Source organism: Danio rerio, chromosome 6 (genome assembly GCF_052040795.2).
Source record: "Danio rerio strain M-AB ecotype USA chromosome 6, GRCz13ab, whole genome shotgun sequence".
NCBI lineage: Eukaryota > Metazoa > Chordata > Actinopteri > Cypriniformes > Danionidae > Danio > Danio rerio.
Window position 1 is genome coordinate 29,938,586 of NC_141026.1, and position 19,678 is coordinate 29,958,263.

The 19,678-nt window shown below is 35.1% G+C and overlaps 1 protein-coding gene and 1 long non-coding RNA gene across 4 annotated transcripts in view; one reads left to right on the forward strand and one right to left on the reverse strand.

The window, feature by feature from the left end:
- rab6ba (RAB6B, member RAS oncogene family a) overlaps window positions 1-19,678 on the forward strand; it is a 213,692-nt gene that overhangs the window by 30,320 nt on the left and 163,694 nt on the right.
- On the reverse strand, window positions 11,585-15,985 carry LOC141386404 (uncharacterized). The gene is made up of 3 exons (XR_015494455.1): window positions 15,046-15,985; window positions 12,138-14,941; window positions 11,585-11,940 (listed from the first exon to the last, which is right to left on the reverse strand). It is a non-coding gene; the product is annotated as an uncharacterized LOC141386404 (long non-coding RNA).

Consider the following 19,678-nt stretch of genomic DNA (forward strand, 5'->3'; position numbering starts at 1 on the left):
TAAGTAAAATGTAATCATTCACTTAACTTGCTCAGTGATGCAACAAGATTTGTGATAGTGCTTTCAGAAAACTATTTGCTCAAAAAATTATATTTTAGATTTAAAGGCAAAATATACAAAAACATCCTAATCAGTGTAGCTTTGGCTCACTTATTACTTATTATAAAATGTTAAAATCAGAAATAAGCAATTGTAATTAGTGAAATGCTAATGATATCATGCACCCTTGAATTCTGGTGTGGTTTTGTAGAAAACAGGGAAACACCAAGTAGTTTTGTTTTGACTCTCCAGCTTTCAGTCTTACTTTGCTTCATACTATCATGATAATAGGTCTTGAATACTTTTGCTCATCCATGAACAAGATTTCTGCATGTGTCTCATAGGATGTAATGCAGATGGCAACTCCCATGATTCCTTTGTAGTCCTTTGTTAGTTTTATGTTTCTAGCGGTGACAATGACATAATGTGACTTTAAAATATTTCTTTGTTTTCTGCATGCAGTTAAATAAAATCAATTGAATGACTTATGGCAACGCGGTGACGCAGTGGGTAGCACGTTTGCCGCACACCAAGAAGGTCGCTGGTTCAAGCCTCGGCTGGGTCAGTTGGCATTTGTGTGAGTTTGCATGTTCTCCCCGTGTTTGCCTGGGTTTCCTCCGGGTGCTCAGGTTTCCCCCACAAGGCCAAAAGACGTGGTACAGGTGAGTTGGGTATGCTAAAATTGGCTGTAGTGTATAAATGTGTGTGTGTGTGTGTGTGTATGTATTGACATTTCCCAGTGATGGTTGCAGCTTTAAGGGCATCCCCTGCGTAAAAAACATATGCTACATAAGTTGGTGGTTCATTCCACTGTGGTGACCCCAGATTAATAAAGTCACTAAGCCGAAAAAGAAAATTAATAAATATATGAATAAAAAAAGTTTTTCCACTATATTATATTTATACATTAATTTTTTTCCTACACTTAAAAAAAAGAGATTTTAGCTGCTTGGTTAAATTACTTATGTCTAATGAGCTGAAACAACACAATTCTTAGATTTGTTTGGTACAACTTAATCGTTTCATGTTCAATCTACTTAATCTTTAATAATTACCAACTCATTTGTGTTAGGACAAAAGGGATGAATTGTGTGGAACTCTGCTTTTTTTAAAGTGTAGTTTTCTGCTGTTTTAAGCTGAGTGCTTCTTTTGTTTGTTTTAGGAGATCAGAGGCATATCAAGATATATTCCATATTACTTAAAGTTGTCAAGTTGTAAAAGTTCTCTGTCCTGTTAAGAAAAATAATCTATATGAAAGTCAGAAGCAACATATCTATCTTCACATCATCGTGTGAATGAACCGCCAACTGTTCTGGCATGTGTTTAATGCAGCCGAATTTATTCCAGCCGAAACCCAGTACTGAAAACACCTATACACTCTCACATTCACACACACACACACACACACACACACACACACACACACACACACGCACACACACACACACACACACACACACACACACACACACACACACACACACACACAGACACACACAGACACACACACACACACTAAGGCCAAATTAGTTAAACCTGTTTACCTAGTGCATGTCTCTAGACTGGGGAAACCGGAGCACCCGGAGGAATACCATGCGAAGAACCATGGGGAGAACATGCAAACTCCACATAGAAATGACAACTGACCAAGCCAGGACTTGGACCAGCAACCTTTTTGCTGTGAGTCGACAATGCTAACCACTGTGCCACCGTGCAGCCCATTGCATCCATTCTATTTGTTAATTTAATTGAATGTTTAAATGTTCTAATGAACGGATTACAAAAAGTATGAAGCACCCCTCACAGTGTGAATGAAATTTTTAAAGAATTTTGTTCAAAAAAGTTCCCATTGATTTAGTTACATTTGACTTTTTTAGTTCTGACTGGGCTAGTAGTCTGATTACAGATGGATTTATTTTGGTGTCCGTCTGTTTTCCCCCATTTGTTGTGTTTACACGTTTCAGAGCACCACTGTGATGTTTTGTTCCTGAATCATTAATACTGCCAATTGCTGTTCTTAAGATAAAAATCAGCCATTTTAAATATTTTTTTTAAGAAAAAGAGCTTCACCTACTTCACTGTCTTTTTACCCATCCATGACAGTAATATTGTTGTATTACTGTAGACATTCCAAGGTGGCCCAATTAATTTCAGTAAGGTGGACGTGGGACAAGGGGTCCAATTTGTGGTACAGTAGTTAATAAAAAGATGAAGGTGGAGCAGAGACGCTGGGACATTGTATCTCGTTCATGTACATCAGGGAGCCACTATGAATTTGTGGGAAACTTTCAGGACACTTGGGATGTCTGTTATTGTTATTTTGGGGAAAAACATGAGTGCTTAGAAATTTGGTAGAATCATCATCAAACAATCAAACAAACAATTCATAAAAACAAATGAACAAAATTGCGATTCTCAGTTTATCTGGAAAAGCACAGATTCTTACTCGGATGGCTCTGATTTAACAGATTCGGGTGGCTGGATATAGTAGAGATAACTCTGTCTTCTTCATTTCACATCTCATTGCTCTGTCCTGCCGTTGTTTCACCGTCTGATGGATTGGAGGAAGCAGCTTCCTGGCAGCTTTGATCTGCTATTGATTGACTCGGCTGCCAAGTAACGGCCGGTAATTGATCGTAAGCCATACCTTTCTTCTTTTCTCTGATGCCTGAGTACTGGTTATATGTTTCCATCTGGAGCAAGAGAGCGGTAATATGGCCTTGTACATACCATTAATATCACAAGGTACTGTTGGCATTTATATGATTTTGCTGAGTGCTTGCAGAACATATTGGGTTTTAAATTCGTAACAGAATATTGATGTTGGGAACATTAATCTTTGATGAACTCTTGTAGCATTACATTTCAATAAAGTCAGCAATAAGTGCTGGAATAAACTGCGTTGGTTTAACAGTGTGTGGGTTCATCGTTTAGGATTTTCAAGCATTTATTAACTTTTTTTTACTGGAAATCGGTATTTTGACATGAGCTGGGGCTCTTAAATCTCCCTATGTATAATGTAGTGGCAGGAATGTATGAGATGAGTGAATCAAATAAATTAAATTGATCATTGGTCTTTAAAATGGGATTTGCTTTGTGAACTTTAGTTCAAAACACCAGGTTTACTGTGTTCCTGTATGACTGTGTGATCCAACCAATACCACAAATTATTATAATTCTTTTTTCATCTCTTGTGTTAGACCACATTCTGTAAATGATACTTAAATAATTATTATTACAATTATTTTATAACATATTTTAAGTTGTAATCACATAGCACAAAAAGTCTCAAGTTGCTTGGGTATAGTTTTGGAAATAGTCAAAAAATACATTGTATGGGTCAAAATGATTGATTTTACTTTTATGACAAAACTCAAAATATCAATTAAAGATCATGTTCTAAGAAGCATTTATTATACACTCACAGGCCACTCTGTTAGGTACACCTGTCCAACTGCTTGTTAATGCAAATTTTTACTCAGCCAATCCCATGGCAGCAACACAATGAATTTAGGCATGTAGACAAGGTCACGACTATCTGCTGCAGTTCAAACCGAGCATCAGAGTGGGGAAAAAGTTGATTTAAGTGACTTCAAACATAACTTGGTTGTGGCTGCCATATGTGCTGGTCTGAGTATTTCAGAAACTGCTGATCTACTGGTTTTTCACACAGAACCATCTCTAGTCTAAAAAAGAGAAAATATCCAGTGAGTGACAGTTCTGTCGTAGCAAATGCCTTGTTCATGCCAGAGGTCAGAAGAATGGCCAGACTGGTTCAAGCTGATAGAAAGGCAACAGTAACTCAAATAACCACTCGTTACAACTGAGTAATGCAGAAGAGCATCTCTAAATGCACAACACAATGAACCTTAAGGCGGATGGGCTAGAGCGGCAGAAGACTGGGTGCCACTCCTGTCACCTAAAAACCAGAAACTTAAACCACAATTTAAACAGGCTCACCAAAATTGGACAATAGAAGATTGGAAAAACATTGCCTGGTCTGATTAGTCTCGATTTCTGTAGCAACATTCGGATGGTAGGGTCAGAATTTTACATCAATAACAGGAAAGCATGGATCCAGCATGGATCCATGTGTACATCGTGTCTTTTGCATGAATTTCTTTTGAGTCTTATCTGACTCCATACCATCCTGCCTTGTAACGGTTCAGGCGGTGCTGGTAGTGTAATGGTGTAGGGAATTTTTCTTGGAAAACTTTGGGCCTATTAGTACTAATTGAGTGTCGTGTCAATGCTACTGTCTAGCTGAGTATTGTTGCTGACCATGTCCATCTCTGTATGACCACAGTGTACCCATCTTCTGATGGCTACTTCCAGCAGGATATTTTGCCATGTCATAAAGCGTGAATAATCTCAGACTGGTTTCTTGAACATGACGATGAGTTCACTGTACTCAAATGGCCTTCACAATCACCAGATCCTCAATCCAATAGAGCACCTTTGGGATGTGGTGGAATGGGAGATTCACATCATGGATGTGCAGTCGACAAATCTGCAGCAATTACCTATCAATATATCAATATGACCAAAATCTCTGAGGAATATTTCTAGGACCTTGTTGAATCTATGCCATGAAGGATTAAGGCAGTTCTGAAGGGGGTCCAACCTAGTAGTAGTAAGGTGTACATAATAAATTGGCCGTTGTTTGCATGTTCTATTGTAAATATATCAGAGCTCATCTATAAATATAGTAATATGCGTTGCTAAGAAATTAATTTGGACATTTTTAAACTTCTCAATATTTTTTTTGAATCCTCAGATTCCAGATTTTCCAATAGTTGTATGCACACATTATCCTGTTTTAACAAGCCATACATACATACATACATACATACATACATACAAGGCGATTTGTACAACTTTCAGATGATGTATAAAGCTTACTTTTAATAAAATTTACAAAAAATATTATATTTAAAAATTATTTTCTGGTGCCTGGTTACATTTATTAATTTATAAAACAATGACAAAGAAATGAAATACTGTTATTTTACCAAATAATAATTTTTTGACAATATTTGTAAACAACTGAAATGTGGTTTTCTTTTTCCACACGTTCATGTCAATAATACAGATGAGCAGTTTTTCAACTGACACTAATTATAACTTTTGTGACATTCATGTCATCTTATGTGAAATCACGTCAAATCAATCTTTTTATTTTAACCCTCTAACTCAACATCAACTCACATTGAACTTTTAACCCATTTGTGCCACAAAAAACAGTTTCACGCATGTAGCCTTGTTAATAGTGTCCTATATCAACGTTTTGCATTTATTTTTTCCAGGTTTTTGATTTTTATTTTCTTGATAATATAATTAAATTGTTGTTTATTTTTCAATTGTTGTATGTATATCCTCCAATGAGAAATTTGTGAAGAAAATAAAGTTTTTAGTTACATGTAAATTGATTTTATCTGGGAGGGTTTGCCTCTATTTTTGCATCCTGGAATTAGGGGTAGGAAGTTGAAACTTCACATAACAGAAAGCAAATCAATTCCTTTTTCTTTCCTGAAATCTTATACACTATTTGGTTGTTTGCTTGCTTGTAATTGATACATTAAACATGGATAACAAGTAGAAAATTATTCATTAAAGGAAAATGGCAACTATGGACTTAGACAACTAGTTGCTGGTGGGCTTAAATGGGTAAAAGCTATTATGAAATACATTTTAAAAAGAAATTCTATTAGTTTTTTTATGCATTTTTTTTGTGTAAAATAAGAAACCTTTTAAAAATAAAACCTTTTAAAAATAAACAAACAAATCAAACCTTTTTAACTATACACATTTTTTTGACAGCAAAGTGGACAGAATTGAAGCTGTTACAGCTGAGCTCTTGGACAGGCATTGTCAAAATGAGGACTGTTCAGATGGCTGAACGTTCTCCCAGAGCTGTCACTGTTGAGGAAAAGTGTCATTTTCCCAGCATGCAGCTCTGTCTCAGTCCAGTGAATCCAGCAGGCTGCTGATGTTTAGTTTTTTCGTTCATCTGGCTTCTGTAGATCAGCCCTTCATCAGTAAGTCAGCGGGGCTTGGCCTCTGCTCACCTCCTTTGTTTTCTTCCTCTGATGAGCTGTGTTTTCCTCTCACCGGGCACAGGGAGAAGCAGAGCCACAGTCAAATATCACGCTGAGAAATACTTTTACTTTGCATCTCAGAATAGACGCTTGCTGAGAGATTAGAAATATGATGTATTTAAACTTTGATTAATCTATCATGACTGTATTATTTTAATTAGTGGTAAATGAAAGCTAGATGCCTTTAAAGTGATAATAAGTCTATGGCAAATGAAAATGTGTATATATATATATATATATATATATATATATATATATATATATATATATATATGAGCAATATCACTCTCGTAGCAGTGCGATATGGCTGTATATTGACACAGGTGGGAGGCGTGCTTGCGGCCTTGTGCCAAAGTGTCCCACCAGTCATGATATACAGCCATATCGCACTGCTACGAGTGTGCTTTTGCGTTTATACAACAGTTCGACAGCATAATCGAGCATATAAAAAAGAAAATCAATAGTCTAAAAATCATTTTGTATGAGGAACTACTTTCTTCCACCATTCATTTAGATCTGCAGCTGACAATCACAACAGCAGAAACTGGTGCTACTTCACACACGTCACTTCAGAGCTAGTATTTGAATGATTATCTAGCGTAATATCTAAAGTGATGACAAAACAGGTGATTTTGCTGACATTTTAAGATTATAAGGCTGAACGACATGAAATGCCATCAGTCCAGAGAAATCTCCCAGTATTTCTCTGTTGCAATCTCGAGATCACAATAATTAACCCTAAAAAACCAAAGCGGCACAAACACTACCAGATTACTGTTGGGTTTGCCATAAGGAAAAACAGCAAACACATACAGGCTTTTCTTCTTTCTTTCTGTTTACTGAACTACAGTAGCCTGCAGTAACAAAAACAGGAGACACATTAGAAACAAACAGATGGCCAACCAAAAAGTAAGTAACTCAGGGTTATACAAAAAGACACAAAATGCACACATTCCTGATATCCGTCTCATACTCAATATATAATTATGATGGTATAAATACAACACTGCAACATACAAAAGAGAGAGATCAACTTAGAATGTCGCTTACCAGTTTGATAATGATTTGATCAGCTGTAGTTAGAAATTACAAGTTTTTTCCTCCTATAAGGACTTATTATGCGGTCTTTGTCATCTTCTTGTGGATGGCACTGTATCTACAAAATCATAAATATTTAAAATAGGCACTGCCCTTCTTAATAAACTGCATTGTTGCAATCTAAACAACTACATTCTTGCTTGAAAAAGCCTCAAAAGTACATTATGTTGTCCAACAGCTGCAATATTTGTCAAACTGTAGTGAGTTTATTGATCTGCTGTCACTCTATATGGGCGGAGTAAGTGAAGAGGCTGGATGAGTTCTTACATTGCAGATTATCCCATGGCTATCAGCCAATCATTTTCGAGAACCAGTGAGAACTGTTGTGTGTGTGTGTATATATATATATATATATATATATATATATATATATATATATATATATATATATATATATATATATACATACACACACACATATATATATATATATATATATATATATATATATATATATATATATATATATATATACAGTATATATATATACAGTGTATATATATATATATATAAGTATTTTATTACAAGAAAAATTGGATACAATTAAAATGATATACAGGTACATAAAAGTGATATAAATGAGGACGAATTAAATGAATCAAATGTAACATTAAATACTTTAATTTTTAAAATTGTTATTGAATTATGATAATAAAATTGTATAACAGTTTTCCAAGAAATATTAGCTTTGACATTGTGAGCTATATTAATACATTCATTACAATTTAATATATTTAAGTAAAACAGTTGCCATTTCTGTGTGGAGTTTGCATGTTCTCCCCACGTTCACGTGGGTTTCCTCTGGTTTACCTCCAAGTCCAAAAACATGCGGTACAGGTGAAATTGTCCGTAGTGTATTAGTGAGAGTGTATGGGTGTTTCCCAGTTATGGGTTACAGATGGAAGGGTATCCGCTGCGTAAAACAGATGCTGGATAAGTTGGTGGTTCATTCCGCTGTGGCGACCCCAGATTAATAAAGGCACTAAACTGAAAAGAAAATGAATGAATGAATGAATGAATGAATGAATGAATGAATGAATTACAATAAAAATAATTCATTTTACTTAATTAATATTTAATAATTTCACAAAACCGTTTTGCAGTATTAATAATTTACTCTATTTTTATTAAATAAATTCAGCCTTGGCAAAGATCATAACAACTTCAAAATCTTGTTATAATCCTTGTTATACTTAATCATAATATATTAAATGGAGACCTAAATGACAATTATATTGTATTATATCTCCTTTTCATTCATTCATTCATTTTCCTTTGAAACCGGAGCACCCAAAAAAAAAAAAGCCCATGCGAACACAGGGAGAACATGCTAACTACACTCAGAAATGCCAACTGGCCCAGCTGGAACTCGAACCTCGACCTCCTTGCTGTGAGGTGACAGTGCTAACTACTGAGCCACCATGCCGCCTTATATCTCATTTTGTTTTAGTAAAAAAAAAAGACTTAAAATAATCATATAAAATTTCATGAAATAAATTAATTTTGTTCTTTCCAAGTTAAAAGATATATTAAAAGCCACGCAGTTATTATATTTTATATCTAACTTTTTTTTTTACTGTGTGTCAACATCTGTCTCAGTTGGCTTTATGTTTATTTTAGGAGAAACAATCAAGAAAAAGATAAATTAAACAAAATCTAGAAGCCCAAGATTTGAGAGATCAGTATTCCTGTATGGCAATTCCAAATACGTGGCTAAAAAACAGTTTACATTCTGATAGTTTCAGGAGATTTAGAAAATGGGAACACATCCTCTGTTCTTCCCTGCGTGTGTGTGTGTGCGTGTGTGTGTGTGTGTGTGCGTGCGTGCGTGCGTGCGTGCGTGCGTGCGTGTGTGTGTGTGTGTGTGTGTGTAAAGACTGAGTCACAGCTGTGCTAAACTGCCTCAATGTCTCAGATTGACTCTATGGGTAATTAACACACTCTAAAACCAACTGGGACTGTTAGCAAGGAATCAACTAGAGACGACCAGAAAGAAAAATGTTTATTATTTCTCCACATGAAGCTGAATATCAAAGCAAGCATCCGCAGTCTCCCTCAGCCTTCATTTGCTTTCTTTTTATCCATGATAATAATGCATTCAGTTCAGGGTTTCCCCTTAGAGTAGCGAGCAGTCCTGTGTGTGTGTGTGTGTGTGTGTGTGTGTGTGTGTGTGTGTGTGTTTTACTGTGCTAAAGTGGGGTTTTCTTCTTCTTTTCTTTGCACTTTGGTTGTCTTTTTGCGCATGCCTAACGAAGAAAGGCTTGACAGCAGGCAGGTGTTTTTTTTCTTTTGTTAATAGTGAGGCTAATCGAGTAGCACATATACTTTCAGTTCAGATAATTATTTTGTTGAATTCTCTTGATCTATGAGCTGGTCATCTATAACTTGCTCTTCAGTTTTTTGTGCGTTTCAGTGATGAATTGTGTGCTCATGCACCACTGACATAGACTGATGGAGCATTCACTGTGCTGCTTTTAGCAGTGACCCACAAGAGAGAACTCCGTGCACTTCTCCTTTTTAAACTTTGATTTTGAAATGTATTTTTAAACCACTCTAGCCCATATATTATGTTTGAATTCCAGGCTTTTATGTGTCAGGGTCAGATTCAGCCCAATTGGGTTTAATTTAAATAATTCCATGTTATGAAAACAAAACAAATATCAGGTAAAAGTCAGGTAAAGCAGTAAACTTTTATTAGTTCTATGTAACGGTTAAGTTTATTGGCTAGACATATGGCGATATTCAATAATTCAATATGTTGTGATATTGTAAATTTACAACATTGATATTGTTGACACTTCAAAATTCCATGACTGATTAGTTATTATTTAAAGTTTTAGAGTGTTTATTTGACACGTTAATGGTCCACATATTGATTGGAGATTCTGTGACTATCTATTGGGCTATCGAATGGCTCCAATAGGTAAACATTGCTTGATTTCACTAAACCCAAAATGAAAACTACATAAAATGTTAATTTCTTTGTTTTAAGGGCACCTATTTTATCTCTTTTACAAGATGTAAGAGAAGACTTTGGTGTTTCCAGAATGTGTCTGTAAAGTTTCAGCTCAAAATACTCATTAGATCATTTATTATAGCAAGTTAGTTTATTTAATGTATTTGTGGTGCACATTCAAGTCTTTCTGAAACGTCTCACAAATGCCATTTGCAGTACACACACACACACACACACACACACACGCAAATATGCACATCAATTGACACTATGCGGCTGTGATGATTATAGTGGTTAGGCTTGGCCGATGCCGACCAATTTGGCATCGTACGATGGCTAGTATGAAACATCGCGATGGACGATGGCATCGTCATCATAGGCGGCAGTGAATTAATTATGAATAATTAATTAATTCATAACGAATTAATTATTTGTAGCTTACCATTTTCACTACCTGACCCGCATGGTCTTTGTTTTACCCATAAACAAATCATACAGTAAATGAATAAAGATGAGTTACACACATAATTACCACCTGTCAATCACTTTTTCACTGGACTCGTGAATAGGCAAAGTGATCTGTGTCGTCATAATGGAGTTGACAAACTTGGTTGGTGAAAAAGGTGCTCAACCAACAAGAACCAGCCCACAGTATCTGAGGTGTTCGCTAAAATTACTAAGTACAAGTGTAAAAGTAAAATATTGAAACATTCTACTTACCCGCTGACTGCCTGGACCCGCTGTCTCGAGCGCATGACAGTGTGTGTGCGTGTGTGTATGTGTGTGTGCCTGTGTGTGTGGTCATGTGATGTGTGTTTTCAGCGGAAGTGTGGAAGGAGGGCTGCTCAGAAATGCTAAATGGCAGTGTGGATGTGGATCGTTTTCATTCTAAAATGCCATTTAAAAACTAAGACCTATTAGTGTAAAAAGGGCCTGAGGGTATATTTTTCGCGAGCGGATTTGCAACAGGTGCGGGGCGAAGGATCACGATGCCGGCACAGCATCGTGGTGTTCGTCGGCCATCGGCAATGGACGATGGCATCGTCTATCAGCCCAACCCTAATAGTGGTTAAGAATTACATAACGATTTACTCTCTTTTTTACAAACATTCACTTTATTTAAAACATTTTATACTTATACAATTAATTATTGTGGTGCAGCTGATCACAGAAAATTGAAACATGTTTTAATCCCAGTTTCTTTGCAAAAAAAAATTCTAAATATCTGTGTATATATGTAATTATGGAAACGTGGCACCTTTTAGTCAACTTTTAGTCAAACCGCACTCTTTTGTCACGTTGCGGTGGGCCTCAAAATATCTGGGATTTGGGTCCTATTTTATTTTTATTTTATTTATTTATTTATTTTATTATTTTTAACTTTGTTTATTTTGAACATTCAGTTGAGTACAATCATTCAGTATTTTAAGGTACATTGGTATCTCAGTATGTGAGCTTAGGTAGTATAAAAATTATGTATTTATTGTCAGGTGTATTTACTACACAGTAGTACTCAAATTTTGTAAATTATAAAATGAAAAACAGCATAAGAAAAAGTTAAAATAAAATATAATAATCAAAAATAAATGGAAATTAAAACACTATTTACATCCAGGGTTAGAACACGTCATAATATAATTCCTTCCAGAATAATCCCAAGTGACCATCTTCGTTATTCATAATATGAATAAGTGTAACCATATACATGTACACACATTAGCATATATTTATCTATCAGAACATCATCTTCTATTCATTTATAACAGGGGTGTCAAACTCAGTTCCAAAAGGGCCGAAGCACTGCACAGTTTAGTTCCAACCCTTCTCCAACACACTTACCTGTAGGTTTCAAACAAGCCTGAAGGACTCAATTAGTTTGATCAGGTGTGTTTAATTAGGGTTGGAACTAAACTTTTAAACGGCCCTTTTGGAACTGAGTTTGACACCTGTGATTTATAGCAACAAAGTCAGCTCTTCTAACTAAAATATATTCAACCCATTTCCTCCATTATCTCAGGAATATATAATGTTAGTAAACTTTGAAAAAGAGACTTGTGTTTCTTTCACTCCCATATAACAGTGAACACACTCTACCTGCACACAGTTCTGTCCAAACAGCTTACAAAAGTGTTTTTCATCATAGGTGCCCTTTAATGCCTAATAATGTGGCAGTTTAATTAAAGTCGTAGTTGAGTTAAAAATAATTTGTACGAAATCCAACCTTTTCTCGCTGTTATTACTGCATATGTTGAAAGCTTCAGAAATTAATCGGAAAAAGAACATTTAAAAGAGTCATAAACCTGTTACAGAGTCTAGTGTTCTCTTTACTCTTCCAACTGAACAAAGCGCTTAGAAAGTAACTTTTAGCTAAATAAGCACATATAATAGCTAAAGAGGCTTTGCGTTTACACAAATATTGAGACGAAGTCTTTCTTTATAAATGTCATTGTTTAGCGTATATGTCATTTAACATAAGTTTTGGCTTTATCTATTATTTAATATAGTGTTTTATTAGAGTAGTCTGAATTTTTTGATGCTATAGGAAGGATAAATATAGTGGGCATAGAAAAAAATGCACTACTCATTCTTTTCAATGGACTCCATGAACAGCGACTGACTGTCACACATATCTTGACAAAGGCAGTGGATGTGAAGACTGTAATCTGATTGTGTGTGAAAGGCAATGCTTTCAAATGCTTTCTCTAATGTAGAGCTGCAGACAGTTCAGAATTCAGATCACTGTTGTGTCCGAAATCAGTAATGTCTGAATTAGTAATACATTTATGTCAGTTGACTTCAAATCAAACGTTCCTTCTCTTGGTCTCATAAATGGTAAATTGAGCTGTGGTGAAAAATCAACAAACAATTGTGAGCTTAGTTTTTAACAGCAGAGTACTCTACTTGCATCCAATTTCTTACAAATACCACTTGAACCCAACAATAATTATTAAAAAGGTTAGGAAGTGAGTGTTCATTTTGAGCTGTTTACATTAATCTTGTGACTACTTACAAGACTACTTAGTCACCCAAGCACTCAAATACTGTTTCTTACAGTCCAAATGCTGCAATATTGGATGCAGCACATCTTTGCTTTGAGCCTGTTGCTGCTTTGTTTCAATGGTTACTTTTATTGTGTTCTCCTGTGCCTGGTTTAGTTCCAGGTTTAGCCATGTAAGTCCTCAGTTTGGTTCTTCCTTTGTTCTTTTTATTTGTTTTCAGCTGCAACACTAATTCTTGCCTCATGGATTCCAAGTCTTTTGCTTTTGTAAATATGTTGCAATTGAGATCTTCTTCTGTTACCGTGTGCATTTCTTCATCATGGCATTTTAGTGGGATTTTTGCTATTTTTGTCACCAATCCAGATATGGATTCTATCATTGTGTCATGCTGTTTTCCATGTTAAAAGGTGTTTTTGTCCTAACCACCCACAATGATGACATAAGAAGTCTTTGTTTTAGAAACAGTTTCAATTTCTTTGAAATTTCTTTTTCTCTGAAGTTGCTGGTTCAACAGCATAAACCAATATGATAATGAGCACCTCAGATGCTGATTATGTGTTTTATTCAGTGTTAAATGTTGCCAGCATGAGTGTGAATAGCATTTTTTTATATTTATTTATTAGATTATTAATCTGTCCATTTAGTTGGGCGTGCAGTGCACTTTTCTGAAGGGCTCTGGGATTTAAATTTTTCTGTCATGTCACGTCTGGTGTGGACAGCCAAATAGCTTTTTGCCAGAATCTTGTGTCACATGTTTTTTGGACACAGTGTAATACCAACTGTGGAGAACAAGTGGGATCATAGAATATTGACCCTTTTTACATTTTTGTGGTTTCTCAGCAGCAGAAGTTAGATAAACTTAGAGCGCAGTGAATGGGAGAGAACAACATATATTTTTTTACAATGCTATTTGCTGAACTAATAAAAGGATAAATCCATAATGTTATTAAGACTTTCAGAAAAAGGAAAACCATAGTGTGAGACTGATGACGGCAGCCAGAGGAGAAAATAATGTTAAATTTACTCTCAGCCCCATATAATTCGTTTTTTGTAATTTGACGCAAAGATGATATAATACATACATAAATGCATATTAATATTGATACATTTTTTAAAATCAAAATATTAAAAACTTTTAAGGATTTAAGATTATGATGACGGTTAAATGCGTCTTAACAGTCTTGTGAAAAGGGACTATAGAAATGACTGACCTTTTTTTTTAACCAAATGTTTGATATTTAGATATACATACAGGTGTGGTTTGAATTGGTTTCACATCCCCTAGTAGACAGTATTTCTGTCCAGATGCTGCATAACTAATTAAAAATGCTACCTGGATGGTTTCCATCTTAAACTGATCTGTGTGGCGGCAGAAGTTGGCAGCCATGTCTGTCAGTACTCCGAGGCTTTCTGGTTCTCAGAGCTGCAGTCATTAGACACGTACACATGATTAATGTGAGGCGTGACTCGGCTGCTTCTGCTGGCTGCTGATATTGATGGGCCTCTGACACCAATTACAGCTGAATAATTAGCTGATTGACTTGCTGCTTGGGAATTCTGTTGCACATAACACAAATGCTGAAGGATGCAGGAGGCCTGAACACCATAAGCTTGGGCATCCTGTTCTGACAACCATCTGAACACAGGTTAGACCTGGATGAGGACTCGCAGCTTAATCTAAGTGCGGCGTAATCGCACCAAAATAAAGAACAAAACAAATAAATCATCAGAGTAGCATTCAACAGGATGCCCTGGTTATCTAATTCAGGAGGGATTTTTAGTCCTTATCAGATGCTTACAATGTAAATGATTAGGCAAATATAACGAACATTCCTGTGTTTGGGTTAGGGTGGACTGATTTGGTCTCATTTATTGACCTAATGGCCACCATTATAAAAGGATTTCTAGTTCTATTTTTCCTGCAAATAGGAACTCTAAAATGATGTCCTGATGGCAGCAGCTGAAACACAGAGTACAATGGGTGATCTGGGGTGCATAGGATACCCTGAGCTCTCTTTAAAACATAATTAAGGTAAATTACTATTGGACCAGTTTGGTTAAAACCGATGATCTTGCCTGCCACCTTCACCAGTCTACTCAACCTGTTCTTATTTGACAGACTCAGATTACCGTACCAAGCTACAATGCACAAAGATAAAATAGATTAAATAAATTTCTTTATAAAACAGTGTCATCATAGAGGTGCAAACCTGAAACGAAAGTTTCCTCAGAAAAAAACAGCCTTTGTTAAACTTTTTTTTTATAGACAACCTGGGTGTTCGAAAGAAATGTCAACATATTGTCAATAACGACCCCTAGATATTTATGTGTGTCAACAATTTCAATGTCCAAACCTTTCATATTTGTTATGCTGGGGGTTGGGGAAGCCTTCCTGTAATCTATGTACAAAATCACCATGTATTTTGTTTTATTTACATTCAACTGGAGAGAAAATCTATCACACCAGGAAGTAAATTCTTCCACAACAGGGCCATGCCCTAAATCCTGATTGTGGAGAAGACTCACAATCACCGAATCATTAGCATATGTTATGATATGACAGTTCCCTTACATACTCCGACAATCATTATACATGATGAACAGAAGAGATGAGAGGCAACAACCTTGAGGGGACTCAAATACTGAAAGTCAGATAGAGTACCACTGACTCTGACACACTGCAGACATCCTATTAAAAAATCCAGAATTCATCCACAAATATTAAGACTAAGAAGAAGTTTAAAAGAGAAGTTAAAAAAAATATTCTCAACCTACAAATGTGGCTTCATAGTATTAAAAGCAGAAGAGAAATCAATAAACAACAATCTGGCATGGGTCTTAGGCTTTTTCAGATGATTTAACAGTAGCTGCAACCCAGTTGCTGGGGAATGTGCCATAATAATAATAATAATAGTAATAATAATATTAATAATAATAATAATAATAATTATTATTATTGCAAAAAAATTATAACTGTAATAATAACAATACAATGATGATAATAATAACAAAATATAATAATAATAATAATAATATTATTATTGTTGTTGTTGTTGTTGTAAAACAATTAAGAAAATATTAAGAATATTTAGAAGAATGAAAATACTAATATTTACAAGAAATAACTATTCCCAAGCCAATTATTTACTTACATTAAATTCATAATACGGTGCATACAGAGCTTTATAGAAATGTATTCAAATACTCTAAACAATTCTAAAACATGCTCATTTCTGAATAAAACCCCTTTATACATTATTATATTATTTATATTCATTAAAGTATTATCTATTGCAGCCTTTCTGTTAATATATTTCATTGAATATTATTAGTTGAGTGAAGAGTCAAGTAATAATTTATTGACACATGCCATTTCATAGGGCTGCTCAATTCACAAGGCAGTCACACTTACAGACGAAGATAGGAAATGTCCCGACTGACCTTCATCCACCTTGTTACCTTGATAATGAGCTATAGGGGGTATTTCCTGGTCAGAGAGCCGTCGGGCCACAGACGGAGCTACAGATGGAGAGGCTCCGCTAAGGGCACGGAGGCCACCGTTACAAAAAAGAGGACATTTACAGGGTCTTGGCTGCAGGGTTGAATTTAACAGACGGAACTTAGTTCAACAGCAATGAGTCACTGCATAAACTAGACACAAACTAGACAAAGACTAGATAGTTTGGAAATCAGATAACAAGTAGGGAAGAGAGCTTGGGGAGAAAGTGTAAGGAAGACATACGAGTTTGTCGGAGAAGAAAAAGAGTAGGAGACAGAGATGCAATATTCAGCAGTGCTGCTCCGAACGGGACGTCACTTTCGATGACGCATGGACTCCAGAGACATGGAGGAGGGTTAGAATCGCTCCGCAGAGCCTGGCAAAAGTTCCTCGTATAATTACCACCCTGTCTAGGATGTATGCTGTAATTTGATTCATGTCAAAAACCTGTCATATATTTTTTTGCTGGCATCACTTTGAGAAGAATGAAAAAAGACATGACAATTTTGGGTGCTATTAGAAAGAAAAGAAGACAAGAAAAACACCTCGTATCTAATCCTTCCTGTCTGGTGCCCTTGGACCGTGTCCTTTTATGTATGACACACTCTGCAGGGTCGAGCTGTGAACAGTTGAGGTGTTCTTTTGCTCAGACCTCTGACGAATCAGTTTGCCTGTGTTGATTAAATGTGTGCCCAGCTCTGTTGCCATATTAAAAAGAGGAAAGATCAATAAGTCTGCTTCAGTGGGAGTATAAATTCTTCTCTGCTTTCTTACATGAGAACGAAATCATTTGTACATGTATGTTTATTTAGAGTTAAATTTTAGATATGATTTTTGAGACATGGGACAAAACGTGCACCAATTATGACTGCGAATGTGTATTTTAAAATGTAAAATTCCCTTTCAATCTTTTTTTTTTTGCATAAATGATTCATGGTTCATAAGAATTCATTATTTAACATGAATTGGGACAATTTTTTTGGAGAGTGCTTCTGCATAAAATATTATAGACCAATTACAAGCACAGATGATTACAACAGAACAAAGTTACCAATGAAATAGGCATTTTCGGTGGAGTCTAAGAGTATTGATGTACAGAAATATCATAACCTAATGTAAGAATAACACTATTCTATAAATAGTTAGGTACAATTGATCTTTGTTCAAGCTGCAAATGTTATAATTTATTGTGCATAAATGGTTTAAATCCACTTAAAATCTTACACAGAGATAAAAAAATAATTCACTACGTTAGATTAGGGTTTAAACTTTCCATACAATCCAGGCATGGGCGGTACACATTTCTGATGGTATGATAACCAGTGTTTGGCATTACATGAGTAACGTAATACTTTTCTATAACGAGCAAAGTAACACATTATTTTTGAAAATGAAGTAAAAATATTTAAGTTACTGTAATGTAATGTGAGTTACTTTTTAGTTTAGTTAATTCGCTTTTAAAAATTGCTGAATAAAAACAAACATAGACACGTTAAACACCACACACAGAAATGAAGATGGCAGAGCCTTGCTTTTCCGTGATGGAAAATTCTCATTATTTCGAAAACATGGAAGAAAAGGGAAAGAGGATAATCTGAATTAACAGTGATTTTACTTTTTAATAAGACAACAAGTACAAAAGTAGCAAACACATTGCTTTAAACTTTTATTAATCTGTATATATGGTTTGCATAGCTCTGGGGTCAGAAAGTTCTCCGAAGATAACATTATTTTTTTTTAAATGAAGGTTGTACAGTATGTTGTTAATTGCAGACCTCTATTTAAAAAAGATGAAAAAGCCCTGATAGTTCTGAAAGAGATCAAGCCTCAGTCAGATCAGAAAATATAACTGAAAGTTCTGTAACACATTACTTACTATAAAAACTAACTAAGTAACGCAAGTAGTTACTTTTTGGGGAAGTAGCTCAATTTTGTAACTCATTACTTTCTAATGTAACTTTCTCCAACACATGATAACCTTGGATAAAAATACCACGGTTTCACTGTATTATAGTATTGTGATTGCTGCTCTAAAATAAGTTATTTTTTAAATGTCTTTTAAATGTTTTTTCCCCATTGAACACAATATATTTTTTTTTAGGAAAGAGTTATAATATTTTCAAACAGTAAACAGGTCAGGTTAAATAGTCAAAATAAATAATTGAGTTCAGTTCTCTTCATTAGTTAAAAAAACAGCTTTCTTTACAACACATAAAGAATATATATTTAAAAAAAAAACCTTACATATACTAATTTTAGCAGTTTTAAAATCTTGACTTTTCCAAACCGCGACAAACCTTGAAATCATTATCGTCCATGCCTAGACTCCACAAAACACATGTTCTAAACTTATTCCTAGTTTCACTGCAGATCCTGCGATTCGACTATTGCGAGATTCGTATGTTACAATATCAATGCTGAAAAGATATATTGTGCAGCCCCACTTTTAGGTTTAGGTTTTTTTTTTCAATTAAAATAATGTTAGGAATTAAAAATTGAATCCATTTAACACAGCAATCCCCATTTGATTCATCCTTATCATCATTATATTAAATGTATGCCACTTATTGCCTTCTCACAGGATCTAAAACACTGTGTACACAGGGAGGGGTTCAAATGTTATTTGATGTTATTTAATTAATGAAAAATAGATAGTTATTTTTTAATTATTTTTATCAAAGGCAACACTCGCATATCTTACATCAAAGCAAGGTTGTTGTGTACCCATTTCATACCATCAGGCATTTATTAAAACATAATAAATCAGCCAATATCAGGGGCAGTTGTCTCAAAGGCCCGCCTTGCCACAGTCCACCCCTGCATAATACATCAGTGTCAGACAGCTTCTGCTAAGGTTTATAATATTTTTAAGTATGGTTAATTGCATATCATGTGTCCCCTCGCAATCATAATATGTCCACATCATTATGTAATGAAATTGTTAAAATAATTAATTTAGCTGTTTTATTTTTGCAGAATATTTGTTGGT